The sequence below is a fragment of the Salmo salar genome, chromosome 15 (genome assembly GCF_965601325.2).
Source record: "Salmo salar chromosome 15, fSalSal1, whole genome shotgun sequence".
In the NCBI taxonomy this organism is placed as follows: domain Eukaryota; kingdom Metazoa; phylum Chordata; class Actinopteri; order Salmoniformes; family Salmonidae; genus Salmo; species Salmo salar.
This window is the reverse complement of record NC_138305.1, coordinates 48,927,254-48,949,923: the sequence shown is the minus strand read 5'-3', so window position 1 is coordinate 48,949,923 and position 22,670 is coordinate 48,927,254. Positions and strand designations below refer to the sequence as shown.

Below are 22,670 nucleotides of genomic sequence, written 5' to 3'. Positions count from 1 at the left end.
GTGGCTGATCTCAGATGATCCCGCAGGTGAAGAAGCCAGATGTGGAGGTCCTGGGCGTGGTTACACGTGGTCTGCGGTTGTGAGGCCGGTTGGACGTACTGCCAAATTCTCTAAAAAGAATTTGTAGGTGGCTTATGGTAGAGAGATTTTCATTAAAGTCTCTGGCAACAGCTCTGGTGGACATTCCTGCAGTCAGCATGCGAATTTCACGCTCCCTCAAAACTTGAGACATCTGTGGCATTGTGTTGTATGACAAAACTGCACATTTTAGAGTTGCCTTTTATTGCCCTCAATACAAGGTGCACCTGTGTAATGATCATACTGTTTAATCAGCTTTTTGATATGGTACACCTATCAGGTGATAGGATTATCTTGGTTTAGGAGAAAAGCTCACCAACAGGATGTAAACAAATTTGTGCCAAAATTTGAGAGAAATAAGCTTTTTGTGTATATGGAACATTTCTGGGATGTTTTATTTCAGCTCATGAAACATGGGACCAACACTTTACATATTGCGTTTATATTTTAGTGCAGTGCAGTATATTTTATACTAAATATAATTTGACTAATTTGAGTCTCACATTACTGTGGGCTAATGGTCAAGACAGAGACACTGACCAAAGATAAGACCCACGATAGTTCATCTATGTCATTAAGCAAGGAGGTGGGCAAACCCAAGCACGAGCAAGCGAGATCTTATTGGCGCATTGTATTTAGCATGTACAGTTGAAGTCGGAAGTTTACATACACTTAGGTTGGAGTCATTAAAACTCGTTTTTCAACCACTTCACAAATTTCTTGTTAACAAACTATAGTTTTGGCAAGTCGGTTAGGACATCTACTTTGTGCATGACACAAATAATTTTTCCAACAATTGTTTACAGACAGATTATTTCATTTATAATTCACTGTATCACAATTCCAGTGGGTCAGAAGTTTACATACAATAAGTTGACTGTGCCTTTAAACAGCTTGGAAAATTCCAGAAAATGGTGTTAGAAGCTTCTGATAGGCTAATTGACATAATTTGAGTCAATTGGAGGTGTACCTGTGGATGTATTTCAAGGCCTACCTTCAAATTCAGTGCCTCTATGCTTGACATCATGGGAAAATCAAAAGAAATCAGCCAAGACCTCAGAAAATAAATTGTAGACCTCCACAAGTCTGGTTCATCCTTGGGAGCAATTTCCAAATGCCTGAAGGTACGACGTCCGCTCAGCAAGGAAGAAGCCACTGCTCCAAAACCGCCATAAAAAGCCAGACTACGGTTTGCAACTGCACATGGGGACAAAGATTGTATTTTTTGGAGAAATGTCCTCTGGTCTGATGAAACAAAAATAAAACTTTTTGGCCATAGTGATCGTCGTTATGTTTGGAGGAACAAGGGGGAGGCTTGCAAGCCGAAGAACACCATCCCAACCGTGAAGCACGGGGGTGGCGGCATCATGTTTTGGGGGTGCTTTGCTGCAGGAGGGACTAGTGCACTTCACAAAATAGATGGCATCATGAGGGAGGAAAATTATGTGGATATATTGAAGCAACATCTCAAGACATCAGTCAGGAAGTTAAAGCTTGGTTGAAAATGGGTCTTCCAAATGGACAATGACAAGCATACTTCCAAAGTTGTGGCAAAATGGCTTAAGGACAACAAAGTCAAGGTATTGGAGTGGCCATCACAAAGCTCTGACCTCAATCCTATAGAAAATGTGTGGGCAGAACTGAAAAAGCATGTGCGAGAAAGGAGGCCTACAAACCTGACTCAGTTACACCAGCTCTGTCAGGAGGAATGGGCCATAATTCACCCAACTTACTATGGGAAGCTTGTGGAAGGCTACCCGAAATGTTTGACCCAAGTTAAACAATTTAAAGGCAATGCTACCAAATACTAATTGAGTTTATGTTAACTTCTGACCCACTGGGAATGTGATGAAAGAAATTAAAGCTGAAATAAATCATTATCTCTACTATAATTCTGACATTTCACATTATTAAAATAAAGTGGTGATCCTTACTGACCTAAGACAGGGAATTTTTAATAGGATTAAATTCAGGAATTATGAAAAACTGAGTTTAAATGTATTTGGCTAAGGTGTATGTAAACTTCCGACTTCAACTGTATTTGTATATTTCTGTTAGGGAACATCTACTCAATTCGACCTTGCTCTCCTAAACAACGCAATTTTTCATAACAGATTGTAGTTTTGGTAACCAAAAAATGTATTGAGATCAGATGTTTCATTGATGAGAAAATTAGAAGAATGTCGGCCCAATTTCACCTAGTTCCATCCTCTCCCACTACCGGCGACTGGACTTCCTCTCACTACCATATTTGGTAGAAAACATTCTGAATGGATGCTTAAATTGCCCGTGACGTGTCTGGGTTACCCCTTCTGTCTGTGGACTGACCTTGCAGTAGCATGTGGACGTTATCAATGTCCAAGGGGATGACTCCATCGTCCAGAGGGGCTTCCTCTGGGTTTAGCCCTGACGCCATATCTCCTGAAAGGGGAACCGATCACCAGGTGAGTCCTGGCAGCATACTGGTGCTCTGTGGAGATAGCAAGGCACACAGGACAATAAAGAATCTGAAATATATTTTCTGTATTTTCACACTTTCATTAATCACACCTACATCAACATAGTGGGCTCCGAGGAGAGTACTGTGTACACATACTGTATACCAGCAGTACATTTAAATAGACATGGTGTCACCACTGTGAAAACTCCTAAGTCCCAAGAATATACAGTAGCAACAGCAGGTCAAATAAATAAGTTTAATACAATATGAGTTGCAGCAAGCTGAACAACAATCCACATCTGAGCAGAAAGATTACAAAACATTCACCAATATACAGGTACATACTTACATAGCTTAAGTACACAAAAAACATATACACATAGGATCAACAGTGAAAACACGTACCTGGCTATAAAAGTTTGTCCAAAAGAAAGAGCAACAGCCTATATAAGCTACAGTGACGTGCACTGATATCATTAATCATGAATCATGGATCTGGTCATTCAGAACGGTGTTCTGGTAAAAAAAAATTATATTCCTCCATTTCAACACCTGTCCCCTGCTCGTAGGACCTCCCCCTTCCATGTACACAGTCCACTATGCTCCACTTGGCCTATTGGAGGACTAGGTGGTGCCATCTATTGCTTACACCTTTCCAGTCCTGTCAGATGTGTGAACATCAAAGAGGTAAGGGGAACTACCCTAACCTCTCTGGCTGAATTTGCCCTTTTTTTCTTAGGGGAGTTAACGTCTCATACAGGGGAGCTGAGCTGGCGCCCCTGTAATTTGCACCCTGATGCTGGACCTCAAATGGAAGCCGATTTGTGCAAAAATTCAGCTATAGAAACGACCACAACAAATCTTGAAAACTGATTGCATCTAATAACAGATGACCATATCGAACCGTGAATGTAATTTAAAGCTCCAAGGTGGTCATTTGCTATTTGATGTGTTAAGTTTGCTTATGCAAACGTAACAATGAAACATGGTGATGACCCAAAATTGCCCACCCTGGAAGCTTGTGTTTCAGACATAAGGACGTGGAAGTGGATGGCGGACAATTTTTTAACTTTTAAACTCGGACAAAACAGAGATGCTAGTTCTAGGTCCCAAGAAACAAAAGATATCTGCTGTTGGATCTGACATGAATCTCGTTGGTTGTAAAGTCGTCTCAAATAAAACTGTGAAGGAACTCAGCGTTACTCTGGACCCTGATCTCTCTTTTGACAAACATATACAAAAATATTTCAGATGCTTTTTTTTCAATTACGATCTTGTCTCAACTCCCTAACAGGCTCTGGAGAGGCAAAGGTGGAGTCATACGACCTCCGAAACATGACCCCCATACCCCGCTCCTTAACCCGGAAGCCAGCAACACCAATGTGTTGGAGGAAACATTGTTCAACAGGCGACCAGGGTCAGCAATACAAGACTCTATTATTATGGTGGGAGATAATAATACGGTTTTAAATACCTCAATGGACCGTAAAGGAAATCACACTACAAACTATCACCCTCATGCACTTAAGGAAATCCCGAATGTCACTGATATTGGAACTAGTGAATGGAGGCTTAAATATCCTGACCTAGTGAGATTTACATGGCAGAGACTCAATCAAGCTTGTCATCTTGACTACTTTCTTATGTCATTCTTGCTGGCACCAAAAGTAAAAAGAAGTGTTGATAAGGGACATAATGCAGTTAGATCATCAAATAATTGGCAAATACATTGCTCTTACAGAATTTCCACATGGGCGAAGATAATGGAAATGTAATCGAAGCCAATTGGATGATAACTAGGACAGAATAATTTATAACTGACTTTTTCCAACATAACATACAGTACAGTGGTTCCTCCTTTAAAAGTTGTGTCATACTACAGCACACCTTGCGGGCTGCTGCAGCATTCTATGGCATGTTGTTTAATTGTCAGCCATTTTTTTACGTTAATGGAAGTTAGTGCACCAGAGGACATCTTTGAGAAGCTTTTGATAGTCTCCCATGTTGGCATTGCTAGAGAATTTAAAACCTTTTTTTGTAATAACATAGTACATGGGATTGATTTTAAGAAATGTGGCTTAATAAATTTGATTAATATTATGGTGTTTCTATTCTGAGAAAAATGGAAAACTAAACCCTCAGGGTTTCCCTTAGGATGGAATGAAAAATATGGCGCTGTACAACGTGAGCATTTCACTGTAAGCATTTAACTGTAAGGTCTACGGCTGTTGTATTCGGCGCACATGACAAATAAACTTTGATTTGGTGGTCAGGAGTAGGCTACAGTATAAGAGGATTGGAAGATTCTATATTGTTTGCCTTCATTAGACAACTTTGTTCCAATATTTCTGTAAATCAGTGATATTTATTCCCATAGTAATTCGTTATGGATCTTTAACTAAATCCCCATCTGCATTTTGAAAGAGTATTTTCATCATTATTTTATTAATGAAAGCATAAAGATGCTGATGAAGAAATACAGTACTGTACAGTACATGCTTTTACATTTGGATAATAAAGCATTTTGAAGATATAAGCCACCTGCATTTGTTTATTAGGCTACTGTGCAGTCTGACAAGTAAACATAGCCTACAATACATACTGTAGTAAGCATGGGAAAGTGATTAATTCCTGACATAAGGGAGAGAATGTGGGCAAGTGGGAGACCGGGGTTCAATTTCCTGACGGGGAGGAAGGAGTAGGCTGCCCTTGTAAATAAGAATTTGTTCTTAACTGATTCCATATGTGTTATTTCATAGTTGTGGTGTCTTCACTATTATTCTACTATGTAGAAAATAGAAAAAATAAAGAAAAATCCTGGAATGAGTAGGTGTGTCCAAAAATTTTACTGGTACTTGCTTAATTAATTTGCTTAATATTACGGTGTTCTATTCCAAGAAAAATGAAAAATCCTCTGTGTTTCCGTTAGGATGGAATGGAAAATATGGCGCTGTACAACGTGACTGTTGGCAGTACAGTACTTAGCTAAAGAATCCTGTGTCGTGCAGGCAGGGCACACGGGAGACCGGGGTTCAAGTCCTCGATGGGGAGGAAGGAGTAGGATGTCCTTGTAAATAAGAATTTGTTCTTAACTGACTTGCCTAGTAAAATAAAGGTTACACTAAAAGCATAACATTTTTGCACCCTACTTTTCTAAGTCTAGTCTAACCAATACCCTAACGGAGATTCAGTGAAGAAAAAAACATCTCATTCATTTATCAAGGCCAGTCCCCATGCTTGTCTCAGAGCAGTGCGAAACGATGCTGAAATCTTATTGCTTCAAAAATCTTATTGCTTCAAATCCTATTAATTCTAACTTCAATATGCTTTTTAAATAAATAAGACCTACACCACTTTTAACAGCACATTACTCATTACCTATGGTAGTCCTACAGTATATCAAAACATATTTTTTTCAATGACGTGACTCTCCGACAATTACATTTAGAGGATTGGAGGACTCTATTATCTAAGGGGCATTTTCCGTGAGATATTCTCAGATATTCTCACAGATACTAAGGGGCTTTTATGTAATTCTTATTTAATTAATAATAATAATAATCGCTTTGTTGAAAAAGTAACGATATTTTGGAGATTTTCTTTTCATTTAACCTAGAGTTAGTGAAAAAAAGGCAATTCTCACTAATTTGTAAATAAAGCCAGTTTGTTATTTAGAATTATTTATTTCTGGAGAAACCTAACTTGATTATTTAACAGACATCACTTTTATTCAGTCAACACATATATCTTAAGAATATCATGGAATAAAATATTACATTTTTGGTTCTCCATGCTTGTCTCAGAACAGCACGGAACGGTGCTGAAATAGATGTCCACAGCGGGAAGGCTATATATAATGATATATTTCATTTTTAAAAAACCATAGTGAGCGATTGTAATCTTAATAAATGCCTAAATAATATTTATAAAGGCCAAAATATAGCCCTGCTAATAGCCATAATGTTCTGTAGTTTCTACCCAATGATTTGTCCGACAAACAAAGACCTTCGTGTCCTGCAGGCCCAGGCATGGATCAAAGCTGGCAAGACATTCAATGACGTCATCTTCACAGACGAAGCAACCGTGGCCCTTGAGCTATTTGCTCAAAATTGCTACAGAAAAAAAGGAAGAAGATCAAGCAAACCGAGTCCCAAGCATCTGCTCAAACTCCATGTGTGGGGGCCAATTTCTCGCCAGGGCCCCGGCCCATATTTGATTTTGATGGTAAGTTTGGCTATTACCTTTTTCAGGTATCATGGCTCAAGATTTCTTTGAGGAAGAAATCATCAAGAGATATGCTGGACCCTATGTCAGAGAGGTGTTTCTGGGACCACATCATCTCTTTCAAGGTAGGATTATAGCAATATTTTGTTATGTTTAGGCCTATTTACATGTATATTTCTATTATTGTAGCTAATCTTGGCTGTTAGGCAAAATGCATTTTTTTCTTCTCCAAATGCAGACAATGACCCAAAACATACTGCCGCCCGGGTTCACATTGCAAATGAGGGCATAAACTGGGTCAAGACTCCAGCAGAGTAAGTAGACCTTTATATAGTAAAATAAAGGTTAAATAAAAATAAATAAAAGACCTACAACACCTACGGTAGGCCTACAGCATATCAAAAAAATATTTTTTTAATCTCTACATGCAGGTCTCCTGATTTAAACCCGATCTAACTTGTTTGGCATCAACTAAAAACAATCATTCGTAACTCTACCAAGCCGACAAGCAAAGATGAACTGGTCAAGGTCATCAAGATGTTTTGGCTAGAGAAATTGACGATACAACAATGCAACAAATACACTGATCATCTCAGCAAGGTTTTACCTGTGGTCGTGGAGCTGGGTCGAAGTGGACAAAAATGTAGTTAAAAAAAACATCCGCATTTGAATGTCTTTTTTATCATTATTTTGTTCACGAAAGCATTAGATGTTGTTGAAGAAATACTGTACAGCTGTTTTGAGTTAGAAATGTAACACTTTAGAGTACTTAAGCATCGAATACATTGCAAGTTGAGGGATTTTCACAACAGTAGCCGGGCTATAAAAAGTCTATTGTCGTGCTAATAGGAGATGGGCTACACCTGCTACAGTACTACAGTACAGTACACTTGCGAAAAACAAGTGTTTGAAAACCTGTTTTCAAAATGCCTCCAAAATGTCCATCAATACTGTAAATAAAAACAGCATCTTGTTTACATTCTTTATTGTAACCACAATGTCACACTCTTCCACGCGTCATTCTCTGTCTGAGTGGCTCGTGGGCGTGCTGGTAGGATATGGGCAGCACCTTGGGTGTGCGTCAATAATTCAGCATAGCAAGTTTGTATGAAGGTCTGGTTATTCACAGGCAAAGAGTAATATGCTCTAAACCGCTCTGGTGACAAACTTTGCTGCCCTGGTGTCAATCGTCCACATGGCTGGGAGAACCTACTCGGATGAATGCAGATGAAGTTAAAATATGCATAGGAAGTGCAGTGTACTGTTTTCTTTCTGTATATATGAATTACAAATCATCCTTACTTAAATCATGTTTCTAGTCTATTGCATAGTTACAATGGGTAATCATTGATGTCCCAGGAGCAGGAGTGGTAAACACTGTTGAAGTGTATAATTGTAATACATACATGCAGACACAGCATCATTCAAAGAATGGAGTTTGATACACCTGGTATTGGATATGACTGAAAAAAAACGTCCTAAATAGCGATTCAGACCCTTTACTCAGTACTTCGTTGAAGCACCTTTGGCAGCTTGGGGAGCGTCGCTGCAGAGCATTTTTCTGGGATCTGGCTGGGCCACTCAAGGACATTCAGAAACTTGTCCCGAAGCCACTCCTGCGTTGTCTTGGCTGTGTGGTAAGGGTTGTTGTCCTGTTGGAAGGTGAACCTTAGCACCTATCTGAGGTCTTGAGCGCTCTGGAGCAGGTTTTCATCAAGGATCTCTCTCTGTACTTTGCTCTGTTCATCTTTCCCCCGATCCTGACTAGTCTCCAAGTCCCTGCCGCTGAAAAACATCCCCACAGCATGATGCTGCCACCACCGTGCTTCACCGTAGGGATGGTGCCAAGTTTCCTCCAGACGTAACGCTTGGCATTCAGGCCTGAGAGTCCTTTAGGTGCCTTTTGGCAAACTCCAAGCAGGCTATCATGTGCCTTTTACTGAAGAGTTGCTTCTGTCTGGCCACTACCATAAAGGCTTGATTGGTAGAGTGCTGCAGAGATGGTTGTCCTTCTGGAAGGTTCTCCCACCTCCACAGAGGAACTCTGGAGCTCTGTCAGAGTGACCATCGGGTTCTTGGTCACCTCCCTGCCCAAGGCCCTTCTCCCACGAATGCTCAGTTTGGCCAGGCGGCCAGCTCTAGGAAGTGGTTCCAAACTTCTTCCATTTAAGAATGATGAAGGCCACTGTGTTCTTGGGGACATTCAATGCTGCAGACATTTTTTGGTACCCTTCCCCAGATCTGTGCCTCGACACAATCCTGTTTCGGAGTTCTCCAGACAATCCCTTCAACCTCATGGCTTGGTTTTTGCTCTGACATGCACTTTCAGAGGTGGGGCCTTATGTAAACGGATGTGCGCCTTTCAAAATCATGTCCAATCAATTGAATTTACCACAGGTGACTCCAATCACCTGTGAGATTAATGGAAACAGGATGCACCTGAGCTCAATTTCGAGTCTGATTGTATACTTATGTAAAGGTATTTACATTAGTATACAATCTAACTACAATATTAAAGCTACAATCTATCTGCAATATTAAAGCTGATATACCCCCTAAAAATAATACAAAAAATAAAAAAGATTAGACTACTGCAATGCTCTACTCTGGCTACATGGATAAGGCAAAATTAAACTAGTGCAAAACATGGCTGCTAGAATCTTGACTAGATCCAAACATTTGATCATATTACTCCAGTGCTAACATCTCTACACTAGGGTTGAATTCAAGGTTTTACTGTTAACCTACAAAGCATTACTTGGACTTGCTCCTACTTATCTCTCCAATTTGGTCCTGCTGTACATACCTACACATAAGCTATAGTCACAAGACGCAGGCATCCTTATTGTTCCTAGAATTTCTAAGCAAAAAGGACTAGGCAGGGTTTTCTCCTTTCGAGCTCCATTTTTATGGAATGCCGATCCATTTGAGAGAGGCATACTCGGTCTCAACCTTTAAGTCTTTACAGAAGACTAATCTCTTCAATAGGTCCTTTGATTGAGTGAAGTCTAGCCCTCGGTTGCAAACGTCAACGGCAAGGCACTGGAGTGACAAACCACCCTTGCTGTCTCTATCTGGCAGGCTCCCCTTTCTCCAGTAGGATTCTCTGCCTCTGACCCTATTACGGGGGCCGAGTCACTGGCTTACTCGCGCTCTCCCATGCTGTCCCTAGAAGGGTGCATCATGTCATGTCATGTCAGGCTTTTTTTGCTATACTTGACTTCAGTGGGTTGAGTCACTGACGTGATCTTCCTGTCTGGTTTTGCAACCCCTCGGGCTCGTGTGGTGGGGGAGACCTTCATGGGCTATACTCAGCCTTGTCTCAGGGTAGTAAGTTAGTGGTCTGTTGATATCCCTTTGGTGGTGTGGGGGCTGTGCTTTGGCAAAGTGGGTGGGGTTATATCCTGCCTGGTTGGCTGGTAACTTTGGACAGGGCCACAGTGTCCCCTGACCCCCCCCCCCCCCCACTGTCTCAGTCGTCAGTATCTATGCTGCAATAGTCTATGTGCTGGGCGGGGCTACGTAGGTTCAGTATGTCCTATCTGGTGTAATTCTCCTGTCTTATCTGGTGTCCTGTGTGATCTTAGGTGTGCTCCCTCTAATTATCTTCTCTCTCTCTCTCTGTCCCCCCTCTCCTGGTCATCTATGAACATTTGAACATGTATTTTTATCATCTCCACCCGGCTCAGCCAGAAGACCACTGGCCACCCCTCTGAACATGGTTCCTCTCTAGGTTTCTTCCTAGGTTCCTGCCATTCTAAGGAGTTTTTCCTAGCCACTTTGCTTTTTATATATTTTTTGATTGATTCATTGATTATGCCTATCCAATGAGATTTACAGTAGGCATGAGTACAGGTATAAACTCATATATACACACAATTGCCTAGGGGAGTATAGGGGCTAGGGGGTGAATTGGGACTGGCCATGAGTCCCTGAAGGTGGAACAGACAAGTGTATTACCCTAGTTTTACCTCCCATCCCCCAGCACGTTGGAAGGAACCTCCTTATAGAGTTTGAGGAGTATTAGAGCTCATAGTAAATCTGGATTGGATTACTGTAGTAGAATGTATGTAAATGTGAAATGCCCAGAATATGGGGCACAACATAGGGTTTGAGCAACTGTTTAAAGACCGGACACAATTTTTCACAAAGGCTTAGTGCATTCTATACCAGAGGATCCAACAACGAGAGGGTTTGTGCAGCAATCCAAAGACTTGTGTAAGGAGTGTTGAGTGCATGTACATACTGATTATGCAAAAATATAAGCAGCTTTTCACATGGACAAAAATACAAGTCCCTGCATACAAACCTCTAGGTCAAAAGCACATAGTTAAATTCATACATTTGTTCTTATGAAAATTACATACACAAATACAGTGCAAGATTTTTTCAAATGTTTCTTACACCGTGGAAACTGTTTGTTTACCAGTTGGAGTTTCTAAAACTTTTCTAAATGTCTAATTATTATTACATATAATCCACTGTGTGCATATAGGCATGTATGCATCCTAAAGGAAAAACTTGCACAACGCTATAAATGGAGTGATAAAAGACTCTCAGAAACAAACAGTGAGAAATGGGGAGTAATATTAAATGACATATGCACAAATAAAAAAGTGTGGTTCATAAAATAAAATAACACGTTTCAGTCATGTGGCCATAATCAACGTCAGTTTACACAATGACATGCGCTACAAGCTACATAAACATACAACTACTACACCCACAACGGGTGCTCACTGCTCAATCACAGATCCGAGCGAGTAGGTGACATACAGAGTTACCCACATGCAGTGACATATTGGCCTGTTGGAATGTGTGCCCTTGTGGTGTGTGGTGCCAGTGTTTTCTTGTGTCTCTATGGTGAGGAGAAAAAGTTGTATGGTCAGCTGCCTGCCTGTCAATGTGACTGGAATCAGGTAGCCTTGCAGGCAGCTGTCCTATTCATGGGCTTTGAACACGCACACAAACAGACACACACATACACACACAAACATTGATTTGTCAGGCTAACATCAGAAGTGGAAAAACTGTCTCTGCCCAATGGTCTGATCCTGTGAAGCATGTCAGGGCACACACCCACAAACACACACGCACACACAGCGATGTGCCAGGAACCTGTGGTGGCGCCCAGAAATAGGACATAATATGGTTGATCTCCAGCCGAGCTCCTGCTCCACTCTGCATGCAGGCCGAGGGTACCTTTTATCAATGGCAGATAGAGGTCTATCGTTTATGCTGATCTACTTATTTTATTAGGACATGACAAAGTGACAACCAGGGGTGCATCCCAATGCACTAGTTCCCTACTTCCCACAAATCTATAAACATTGGCTTGTTGGGGGCATGGGCTATTGAGTTTCCACCACATTTTTTATACCAGTCATTTCCTTGTAGCAGTCATGTCCTCCTACTAAGTCAAAAACATACTGCCAGGTGACAGAATCCGAACTAGTGATCCAGATGTCCGAGTGGCAGCCCTTTGAGTATTTAGCACTGCAGCCCACACGCCTCTGTAGCCTCTCTGTAAATCTCACAAGCCCTTGTTAAGCAATAATATATCAAACAGTGGAGGCTCCTCAGAGGAAGAGGAGGGCCCACCTCAGTGAAAATAAAAAATAGTGAAACATTTAAAAAGTTAACCTTTTTAGATAAACTACACTAAATATATTCATGTCACCAAATCATTTATTGAAACACACTGTTTTTCAATGAAGGCCTACAGTAGCCTCAACCGCGCTCTGTATGGTACGTAGCACCATGGTTTCCATCCTCCTCTGGGCACATTGACTTCAATACAAACCCTAGGAGTCTCTTGTTTCTCACCCATTTCTACAGACTGAATCTAGTACAGAAAGCTACAGCTAGCCAACACTGCAGTGCATAAAATGTGGTGAGTAGTTGACTCAAAGAGAGAGAAAGACAATAGTTGAAAAGTTTTGAACAAATTAATTTCTTCATAAATGAAGGAGAAGCAAGAGAGAGAGCTAGCTATATTTAGTATTTTTTTCACTTCCACTTACTTAGCTAGCAAATGCAGCTAGCTAGTTTAGCCTACTCAAACACCTATGTTACCTAGCTTGCTCGCTATCCATTACTGGAACTCTCCCAAGTCAAGGTCACGGGGCCCGCCGGTGTAACTGCTAAACTGCTTGCTAACTTTACACTGTACTGCATGACTGTAGCGGGCTTACTAACGCGTTAGTTCTAGTAGCAATGTTGACATGACGTTAGCTAATATTGTGACAATGATGTAGGCTGGGTGTAGCGGTTAGCAGTTATGATATGAAGGTTTGACTTGGAAAAGTTTTTTCTCCTGGTGTCGTAGGGTAAAGACCAAGACGCAGCGGGAAAATATATACTCATCTTCTTTTTATGTGGTGAAGAAGGGAAACACAATAAACGTATACAAAACACAAACGAACTGGACAGTCTTGTCAAGCACACAGCTAAACAAGCACAATCTCCCACAAACTAACAGGTGAAAACAGGCGACCTAAGTATGACTCTCAATCAGCAACAACGATGTACAGCTGTTCCTGATTGAGAGCCACACCAGGCCAACACAGAAATACAACACTAGACCAGCCCCCTAGAAATACAATACAAGAACATACCCAACAACCCGGAACACCTAAATCATACACCCCATCTTACATAAATACATATCTAATAAACCCCAAACCACTTAAATCAAATACCCTTTCTACATAGATACACCACTAAACCCAGAAACACTCTACACAAAATAACCCTCTATATAAACACATAACCAAAAACATGTACAACAAATACCCTCTGCCACGTCCTGACCAAACTACAATAACAAATAGGCCCTTTACTGGTCAGGACGTGACACCTGGTCACAGACAGCTGATGTGTTGTGCACTGAAGTCCACAAGCAAAGGGAAAAGCTGAGAGAAGGAGAGCGCGTAGATGCGAGAAAGTATTATCCAACGATAACGCTAATGCTGTTTGTATATGGCTGCTATGAATGACTGAAAATGAACTGTTTGCATGTGATCAGGGACTGTATTCATTCCACCAATTCTGTTGAAAAACTTTTCTTAAACGGAACGAAACGGGGATAGACATACCTGAATTTGTCCAATAGAAACTCTAGTTTGCAACCGTTGGACTAATGATTACACCCTAGATCAGCTAGCTGCAGGAAGATTGAAACATTCAAAACCGCTTTGCACAATGTCTGTCAACTTGATTACTCAAATTTCTCTCGACATGTGCATCTTTATTGTAAACTTCCATTCATAGGCTAGGTTGTAGCAACCTCATGATGGGTATAGGGAAAATGTAGTAGCCTGAACCTATCAATGTTACATTGAGCTGGGTGAATGGAATATGAAGGACAGTTATCCAATATTCTGCTCATTAAAAAAAATTAAACAGCACCATCAGTAATATAAAAACATCCAGCATGTTTTTTTGCAGCATGGGGTCTAGCACAGGGTTCATGTTTACGGAGAGATGCACGTATGTGACATGGCACATCCCACTGGGCACAGACATCAATTCAACGTCTAGTCCACGTTGGTTCAACATAATTGAATTGAAATGACGTGGAAACAATGTTGATTCAACCAGTGTGTGCCTAGTGGGATGGCACAGGCAAAGCTTGCCTCTTTCAAACGCACTGTTCCTCGTCAATGTGCCACTGGCTCAGATGATGGGGGAGTGTGCTATTATTATTGGTAGTGTAATATGATCATTTTACCCCAGTGGTTTAGTTTTACACATTATTTTATGAACAGTGCACACACCTTGGGTTTGCGTGATTTAATATGCCCATAAAACATACATGATATTTATATTGGTGGTCACTAAACATGTATCACTACCTGGCACAATTCCATTTACCCAGTGAGGAGTTGTATGCCTGCACTGCACCTACTGCGTTCTTTATCCTGTCCGGTGCACTGAGTGGGGCAAATGCAAATGTAAAATACTTTTACAATACACATGGTCTGCTAGATTTAGCTTGCCCCATTAAATGGAACCAATGGAATATTCAGAAAAGTGCCATCTCTGTCCACCCTTTATCCCAGTGAAACTAGAAGAAATGCACCTCCAGTATTTGAACGTTTTTTTTATTGTATGTGACCCTACTGATTGCTGCAACCCTGCATCAGTGCTTCAACACACACAATCATAATAGGCAAAGGTCAGGATTCAGGAACACTGTTTATTCCACCTACTGGGTCGAGCAGCTAATATCACAGCAAGACCAGACTGCTCCAGGGACAAGTTTCAACCCTGTTCTCTCTTAGACCTGATAGGTGTGGTGGATTAGGCAAGCTGTAAAATAATGACTGTATGAGTCACCATAACCGCACGCAGACACACACACATACACACACACACACACACACACACACACAAGCAACGCAGGCATGCAGAAACAAATCTATTGGATGGGATCATTCGTTACAAAGATGTGATGGGCTTTAGCAACAACAAAAAATCTTCTGAGTGCCTGTGATATTTGGTTTTAAAACTGCCCATGCAAAACAGGCTAAGATAGCTTTGGTATCCATACAAGTTTGGGAAAGACAGCTTAGAGGAAAAAAAGTATCAAAATAAAGTAATAACAAAATAGTAATAATAGCACTGTGGGGAATTGAGAGGGGAATTGTGGAGTAAAATAAGGCCTAATTCTTTTATTGTTTTTAACTGAGAAATTAGCAAGTGGTGAAACTTTTGTGCGACACTGATTTTGTTTTCTCTTTACTTTTCCTCCCATTGCACTCGACAGTACAATCCTGGGTGGGTCTTGGGGAAAGATTTCATTCTACATGAGTCACCAGTGCACACACGAACACGCACTCTCTCTATATCTCGCGCACACGCTTTAAGACAAACAAAATATATCCACCAATGCACTGAAACATGCTTTGTAATGTAAACAAATGGTTACTGTCTGTCCATGTGTTACACACAGTAGGGTTGTCTAACGAAAAGAGTGCCTTTTGCATCTCTTTTATATTTTAAGTAGACATTGTGCACAAACATTCCATTTTAAAAGTCTGTTATATTAAATGAAGTGACAACATGGAAAATGAGATTTAATTCAGCATTTTGACACCTCCCTCCCTGCATCCTGTCACACCCTGATCTGTTTCACCTGTATTGTGCTTGTCTCAACCACCCACGAGGTTTCTCCTATTTTCCCCATTATCCCCTGGACGTCAGAGAGCTGGAAGAGCACTCTATTGGCAGAGTCACCCACACTACTTTTCCCATTAACCTGAGAGTGTCAGGCAATCACAGTGAGTCTATGCAGTTCCTGCTCATTGAATCCCTTCATGCACCTGTGGTTTTGGGGTTTCCATGGCTCCAAAGGCACAATCCTCTGATCGACTGGGCTACTAGTTCTCTACCATGGGTTGGAGCCCGTTCTGCCACGCGCATTATCAGAAGTCGGCGCAGCCTGCCCCGGGACGTCTTCCTGCGGGCTTGGGAGAAGTCTCAGATCGCTATTCCCGCGGAGTGCCAGGAACTCCAGGAGGTTTTCAATTAGGCCCGCACTACATCTCTCCCTCCGCATCGACCCTACAACCGCGCTATCGACCTTCTCCCGGGAACTACATCTTCTCGGGGGCGGCTTTAATCCCTGTCGGGTCTGGAGACCAAGACCATGGACAGGTACATAGACGACTCTCTTGCTGCAGGGAGTGTTCGTCCATCTGCCTCGCCGTGCATCGACTACCTGGGCCTTAATGACATCACAGTTAAAAACCGTTACCCTCTACCACTCATCTCCTTGGCTTTCAAGCCTCTCCAGGGGGCGACGATCTCAAAGTTGGACCTTCGGAACGCCTACCATCTGGTTCGGATACAGGAAGGAGACGAATGGAAGACAGCTTTTAACACGGCTAGCGGGCACGATGAGTACCTTGTTATGCCATTCAGACTGACCAATGCTCCCGCAGTGTTCCAGGCCCTGGTCAACGATGTGCTACGTGATATGTTGAACCGGTTCGTGTTTGTCTACCTTGACGACATCCTCGTTTTTTCCCGGTCAGCTCAAGAACACGTCTTCCACATCCGACAGGTCCTTCAGCGTTTCCTGGAGAACCAGCTTTTTGTTAAAGCAGAAAAATGTGAATTCCATCGCTCAACCATCTCTTTCCTAAGGTACGTCATTGCTGCTGGAAATATTCAGATGGACTCTGACAAGGTGAGAGCGGTGGTGGATTGGCCTCAACCCATATCCAGAGTGCAGCTATTTCTACCACCGCTTCATCTGGGGTAACAGCACCCTGGCTTCCCTCCTCTCAATACTCACCTCTCCCAAGGTTCTGTTCATGTAGTCTCCAGCAGCTGACTGGGCGTTCTCGGACCTCAAGCATCGGTTCACTACAGCTCCCATCTTAGTCCTTCCGGACCCATCCCGTCAGGTCATGGTGGAGGTCAACGCCTCCTGTCCCACCGTTCTGCCCAGGACCAAAATCTGCATCCATGCACTTTCCTTTCCCATTGTCTTAACCCCACTGACAACAACGTGGGAAATAGAGAACTACTCGTGGTCAAGATGGCATTGGAGGAGTGGAGGCACTGGTTAGAAAGGGTAGTAAATCCATTCATAGTGTGGACTGACCACAAGAATCTGGAATATCTCCGCACCGCCAAGCGCCTCAACTCTAGGCAAGCTCGATGGGCCCTGCTTTTCACTCGGTTCAACTTTACCATCTCCTATGAAGCCGGATGCGAACCAGGTCCGTGAGGCGCAGATATTTGTCCCGGACTCCCAGGTCTTGGAATGTGCTCATTCCTCCAGACTTGCCTGCCATCCTGGCTCCAGTCAGACCCTGGCATTTGCACGACAACATTTTTGGTGGCCCACCATGGTTCCTGAAGTCTCCCCGTTCGTCGCCGCCTACACTGTGTGTGCTCAGAATAAGACTCTGCGGCAAGCTCAGGCTGGCCTCCTTCAACCACTCCCTGTTCCTCACTGCCCCTGGTCTCATATATCCCTGGACTTCGTCACTGGTCTCCCTCCATCAGATGGCAACACCAATATCCTTACGGTAGTGGATAGGTTTTCCAAAGCCGCCCATTTCATTCCTCTTCCCAAGTTACCCTCAGCCAAGGAGACGGCTCAGCTCATGGTGCAGCACATCTTCCGAATTCATGGACTTCCGGTGGACATGGTTTCGATCACAGTCCTCAGTTCTCATCCCGGTTCTGGAAGGTGTTCTGCACTCTCATTATCCTACCAAAGGGACATTAAGATCTGTAACATCTTATGTTTCACCAAGTCGTGGCTGAACGAAGACACAGATAATATAGAGCTGGAGGGATTTTCAATGCACCAGCACACGGCAGAACAGTGAAGCTACGTCTGGTAAGACGAGGGGTGGGGGTGTGTGTCTTTTTGTCAATAACAGCTTGTGCGCAATGTCTACTATTAAAGAAGTCTCGAGGTATTGCTCGCCTGAGGTGGAAAACCTTATCATAAGCTGTAGACCACACTATCTACCAAGAGAGCTCTCATCTATATTATTTGTAGCCGTCTATTTACCACCAAAGACCGATGATGGCACTAAGACCGCAGTCAACCAACTCTATAAGGCCATAAGCAAACAAGAAAATGCTCACTCAGAAGCGGCGCTCCTAGTGGCTGGGGACATTAATGCGGGAAAACTTAAATCATTGAAAAAAAGAATTGACCAGCATGCCACATGTACAACCAGAGGGGAAAAATATCTAGACCACCTTTACTCCACACACAGAGATGCATACAAAGCTCTCCCCCACCCTACATTTGGCAAAACTGACCATTATTCTATCCTCCTGATTCCTGCTTACAAGCAAAAACTAAAGCAGGAAGTACCAATGACTCACTCAATATGGAAGTGGTCAGATGACACGGATGCTATGCTACAGGACTGTTTTGCTAGCACAGACCGGAATATGTTCCGGGATTCATCCAATGGCATTGAGGAACATACCATCTCAGTCATCGGCTTCATCAATAAGTGCATCGACGACATCGTCCCCACAGTGACCGTACGCACATATCCCAACCAGAAGCCATGGATTACAGGCAACATCAGCATTGAGCTTAAAGGATACAGCTGCCAGTTTCAAGGAGCGGGACACTAATCCAGACGCCTATAAGAAATCCAGCTGTGCCCTCAGATGAACCATCAAATATCAAAGCGTCAATACAGGATTAAGATTGAATCCTACACCGGCTCCGATGCTCGTCGGATGTGGCAGGGTTTGAAAACTATTAAGGAATACAAAGGGAAACCCAGACGTGAGCTGCCCAGTGACGTGAGCCTACCAGGTGAGCTAAATACCTTTTATGCTCGCTTTGAGGCAAGCAATACTGAAGCATGCACGAGAGCACCAGCTGTTCTGGATGACTGTGAGATAACGCTCTCGGTAGCCGATGTGAGCTAGACCATTAAACAGGTCAACATTGTCACGCCCTGACCAGGTGAACTCGGGTATTTTGGGTCAGGGTGTGTCATGTTGGGTATTTTTCCTGGGTTTGTTTTCTATGTTAGCGTTAGAGCCTTGTGTTTGCTCTATGGGGTTTATTTCTATGTTGGGTTCTGTCGATTCCCAATCAGAGACAGCTGTCGCTAGTTGTCTCTGATTGGGATCACATTTAAGTTCCTCTTTTCCCCACGCTGTTTGTGGGGTGTTGTCTCTTTGATTTTGAGCAGCTAACGTATCGGCATTTTCTTGATTTTGTGTACGTGTTTATTTCAGTGTAAAAGAATAAACATGTGTTCGCTCCCAGCTGCGTTTTGGTCCGCTTCCTCGTCACCCGATGACGATCGTTACAGAACACCCCACCGAACCAGGACCAAGCAGCGGGAGGAAAAGGAGCGCGAGAGATGGGCTCGCGAGGGTAAGGAGTTCTGGACCTGGGAGGAGATCATGTCGGGGAAAGGACCCTGGCGAAAGGATTCGCAGGTCGAGGAGGTAATGCCAGCCGGTGGACGGAGTCGCAGGCGGCGGTCGAGGAGGCCCGGAAGACACCCCCAAGAAAAAAATTTGGGGGGGCTAATGGGGTGGTCCGGAAGGGCAGAGGAAGAGCCCAGACCACTGCTCTCGTGGGGGATGACGGCGAAGGAGGAGACGGAGATGAGGCGGTTGATTGAGGACCTGCTGAGGGAAGATCTGGAGGAGGAGCCATGGTATGCGGAGTTGCGCGCTGTGTCGCCAGTGCGCCCGCACAGCCCGGTGCGTCCGTTGGACATGCCCAGCACATGCCGTGCTAGGATGGGCATCCAGCCAGGACGAGTAGCTAAACCGGCTCCACGCTTCAGTTCACCAGTGCGTGTTCACAGTCCTGTCTGGCCCGTTCCTGTTCCCTGCACCAAGCCCACGGTGCGTGTCCACAGTCCTGCCCGGCCCGTTCCTGCTCCCCGCACCAAGCCATGGGAAGCGGAGTTGCGCGCTGTGTCGCCAGTGCGCCCGCACAGCCCGGTGCGTCCGGTGGACATGCCCAGCACATGCCGTGCTAGGATGGGCATCCAGCCAGGACGAGTGGCTAAACCGGCTCCACGCTTCAGTTCACCAGTGCGTGTTCACAGTCCTGTCTGGCCCGTCCCTGCTCCCCGCACCAAGTCAGTGGTGCGTGTCCCCAGTCCGGCCCGGCCCGTCCCTGCTCCCCGCACCAAGTCAGTGGTGCGTGTCCACAGTCCTGTCCGGCCCGTCCCGGCTCCCCGCACCAAGCCCACGGTGCGTGTCCCCAGTCCGGCCCGGCCCGTCCCTGCTCCCCGCACCAAGTCAGCGGTGCGTGTCCCCAGTCCGGCCCGGCCTGTTCCTGCTCCCCGCACCAAGCCAGTGGTGCGTGTTCCCAGTCCGGCCCGACCCGTCCCTGCTCCCCGCACCAAGTCAGTGGTGCGTGTCCCCAGTCCGGCCCGGCCCGTTCCTGCTCCCCGCACCAGGCCAGTGGTGCGTGTTCCCAATCCGGCCCGTCCCTGCTCCCCGCACCAAGTCAGCGGTGCGTGTCCCCAGTCCGGCCCGGCCCGTTCCTGCTCCCCGCACCAAGCCAGTGGTGCGTGTTCCCAGTCCGGCCCGGCCCGTCCCTGCTCCCCGCACCAGGTCAGTGCTGCGTGTCCCCAGTCCTGTCCGGCCCGTTCCTGTTCCCCGCACCAAGCCCACGGTGCGTGTCCACAGTCCTGTCCGGCCCGTCCCTGCTCCCTGCACCAAGCCCACGGTGCGTGTCCACAGTCCTGTCTGGCACGTCCATGCTCCCCGCACCAAGTCAGTGGTGCGTGTCCCCAGTCCGGCCCGGCCCGTTCCTGCTCCCCGCACCAAACCAGTGGTGCGTGTTCCCAGTCCGGCCCGGCCCGTTCCTGCTGCCCGCACCAAGCCAGTGGGGCGTGTTCCCAGTCCGGCACGGCCTGTGTCCGGTCCACCGGTGCCCAATCCTGTTCCGGTCGACGGCTCCGCTCCAGAGCCTGAGCATGCCGCTCCACAGTGGTCCAGTCCGGGCCAGAGGGGTAGGGCTAAGGTGGAGGCGGGGGAAAGAACACGCCCGGGGCCAGAGCCTCCACCGAGGGTGAGGCGCCCACCCGGGTTCCCCCCCCTAATAGACTTAAGTTTGGTGTGCAGGGAGTACGCACCGTTGGGGGGGGGTACTGTCACGCCCTGACCAGGTGAACTCGGGTATTTTGGGTCAGGGTGTGTCATGTTGGGTATTTTTCCTGGGTTTGTTTTCTATGTTAGCGTTAGAGCCTTGTGTTTGCTCTATGGGGTTTATTTCTATGTTGGGTTCTGTCGATTCCCAATCAGAGACAGCTGTCGCTAGTTGTCTCTGATTGGGATCACATTTAAGTTCCTCTTTTCCCCACGCTGTTTGTGGGGTGTTGTCTCTTTGATTTTGAGCAGCTAACGTATCGGCATTTTCTTGATTTTGTGTACGTGTTTATTTCAGTGTAAAAGAATAAACATGTGTTCGCTCCCAGCTGCGTTTTGGTCCGCTTCCTCGTCACCCGACGACGATCGTTACAAACATTCACAAAGCTGCGGGGCCAGATGGATTACCAGGACGTGTACTCAAAGCATGCGTGGACCAACTGGCAAGTGTCTTCACTGATATTTTCAACCTCTCCCTGACTGAGTCTGTAATACCTACATGTTTCAAGCAGACCACCATAGTCCCTGTGCCCAAGGAAGCAAAGGTAACCTGCCTAAGTAATTACCGCCCCGTAGCACTCACGTCGGTAGCCATAAAGTGCTTTGAAAGGCTGGTCATGGCTCACATCAACAGCATCCTCCCAGACACCCTAGACCCACTCCAATTTCCATACCACCCCAACAGATCCACAGATGACGCAATCTCAATCGCACTCCACACTGCCCTTTCCCACCTGGACAAAAGGAACACTTATATGAGAATGCTATTCTTTGACTACAGCTCAGCGTTCAACACCATAGTACCCCAGAAGCTCATCACAAAGCTAAGGGCCCTGGGACTAAACACCTCCGTCTGCAACTGGATCCTGGACTTCCTTTTGGACCGCCCTCAGGTGGCAAGGGTAGGCAACAACACGTCAGCCAAGCTGATCCTCAACACAGGGGCCCCTCAGGGGTGTGTACTTAGTCCCCTCCTGTACCCTCTGTTCACCCACAACTGTGTGGCCAAACACAACTCCAAAACCATCATTAAGTTTGCTGACGACACAACAGTGGTAGGCCTGATCACCGACAACGATGAGACAGCCTATAGGGAGGAGCTCAGAGACCTGGCAGTGTGGTGCCAGGACAACAACTTCTCCCTCAATGTGAGCAAGACAAAGGAACTGATCGTGGACTTCAGGAAAAGGCAGGTCCCCATTAACATCAACAGGGCTGTAGTGGAGCGGGTTGAGAATCAAGTTCCTTCGTGTCCACATCACCAACGATCTATCATGGTCCTTACACACCAAGACAGTCGTGAAGA

General features: G+C 44.9%; 1 pseudogene; it reads left to right on the top strand.

The window, feature by feature from the left end:
• The first annotated feature begins 6,499 nt into the window (after positions 1–6,499).
• LOC123727310 (uncharacterized) lies at positions 6,500–9,815 on the top strand (annotated as a pseudogene).
• The last annotated feature ends 12,855 nt before the right edge of the window (positions 9,816–22,670 follow it).